The 1671-nt window shown below is 36.7% G+C and overlaps 1 non-coding gene across 1 annotated transcript; it reads left to right on the top strand.

Annotated features, from left to right (window-relative positions):
* Positions 1 to 576: 576 nt before the first annotated feature.
* On the top strand, positions 577 to 684 carry LOC130952722 (small nucleolar RNA R71). Its single transcript, XR_009074898.1, has one exon. It is a non-coding gene; the product is annotated as a small nucleolar RNA R71 (small nucleolar RNA).
* Positions 685 to 1671: the final 987 nt, after the last annotated feature.

A 1671-nucleotide genomic window follows, 5' to 3' on the forward strand; every position in this document is an offset into this window, starting at 1 on the left:
GCCAGAACGATTCTGCTCAGAGTTCTCTGTCTGTTGCTGAGAAGATGATGGGAAAGGTTTGCTATTGCCAAACCTGTTTCTCCTACCATTATTGTTATTGAAGCCTTGTTGAGGCTTCTGTTGATCCTTCCATGAGAAATTTGGGTGATTCCTCCATGAAGAATTGTAGGTGTTTCCATAAGGTTCTCCCGTGTAATTCACCTCTTCCATTGCATGATTCTCAGGGTCATAAGCTTCTCCTTCAGAGAAGGCTTCTTTAGCACTGCCAAATGCAGCTTGCAATCCAGTCAGATTCTGAGAAATTATATTGACTTGCTGAGTCAATATTTTGTTCTGAGCTAATATGGCATTCAGAGTGTCAATCTCAAGAACTCCTTTCTTATGAGTTATTCCATTGCTCACAGGATTTCTTTCAGAAGTGTACATGAACTGGTTATTTGCAACCATTTCAATGAGTTCTTAGGCTTCTGCAAGCGTTTTCTTCAGATGAATAGATCCACCCGTAGAATGGTCCAATGATATCTTGGATAACTCAGACAGACCATCATAGAAGATACCTATGATGCTCCATTCTGAAAGCATGTCAGAAGGACACCTTCTAATCAATTGCTTGTATCTTTCCCAAGCTTCATAGAGGGATTCACCTTCCTTTTGTTTGAAGGTTTGAACTTCCACTCTAAGCTTACTCATCTTTTGAGGTGGAAAGAATTTAGCTAAGAAGGCATTGACCAGCTTTTTCCAAGAGTTCAGGCTGTCTCTAGGTTGTGAGTTCAACTATATGCTAGCTCTGTCTCTTACAGCAAAAGGGAAAAGAATAAGTCAGTAGACCTCGGGATCAACTCCATTGGTCTTAACAGTGTCACAAATTTTCAAAAATTCAGCCAAGAACTGATGAGGATCTTCCAATGGAAGTCCATGAAACTTGCAATTCTGTTGCATCAGAGAAACTAATTGCGGCTTAAGCTTAAAGTTGTTTGCTCCAATGGCAGGAATAAAGATGCTTCTCCCATAGAGGTCGGGAGTAGGTGCAGTAAAGTCACCAAGCACCTTCCTTACATTGTTGGCATTGTTGTTATTTTCGGCTGCCATGTCTTCTTCTTTTTCGAAAATTTCTATCAGGTCATCTTCAGAGAGTTGTGCTTTAGCTTCTCTTAACGTCCTCTTCAGAGTCCTTTTAGGTTCAGGATTAGCTTCAACAAGAATGCCTTTATCTTTGTTCCTACTTATATGAAAGAGAAGAAAACAAAGAAAGTATGGAATCCTCTATGTCACAGTATAGAGATTTCTTGATGTGTCAGAGGAAAAGAAGAATAGAAGGATGAGGTAGACAAAGAAGAATTTGAACATATAAAGAGAGGGGGTCCGAATTATCAAACGAGGAGAAGTGTTAGTGATTAAATAGAAAGAGATGGGAGAGAGAAGAAATTCAAATATTAAAATTAAAATAATTAATTAATTAAAAAGATTTTTGAAAAAGTGGTTAGTGATTTTCAAAAATTAGAGAGAAAGAAGTAGTTAGGTGGTTTTGAAAAAGATAAGAGATAGTGATTAGTTGAAAAAGATTTGGAAATAATTTTAAAAAGATAAGAAGTTAGAGAAAAAAAGAGTTTGAAATCAAATTAAAAGATATATGATTGAAAAAATTTGATTTTAAAAAGATATGATTGAAGA

Source organism: Arachis stenosperma, chromosome 9, assembly GCF_014773155.1.
Source record: "Arachis stenosperma cultivar V10309 chromosome 9, arast.V10309.gnm1.PFL2, whole genome shotgun sequence".
Lineage (NCBI taxonomy): Eukaryota > Viridiplantae > Streptophyta > Magnoliopsida > Fabales > Fabaceae > Arachis > Arachis stenosperma.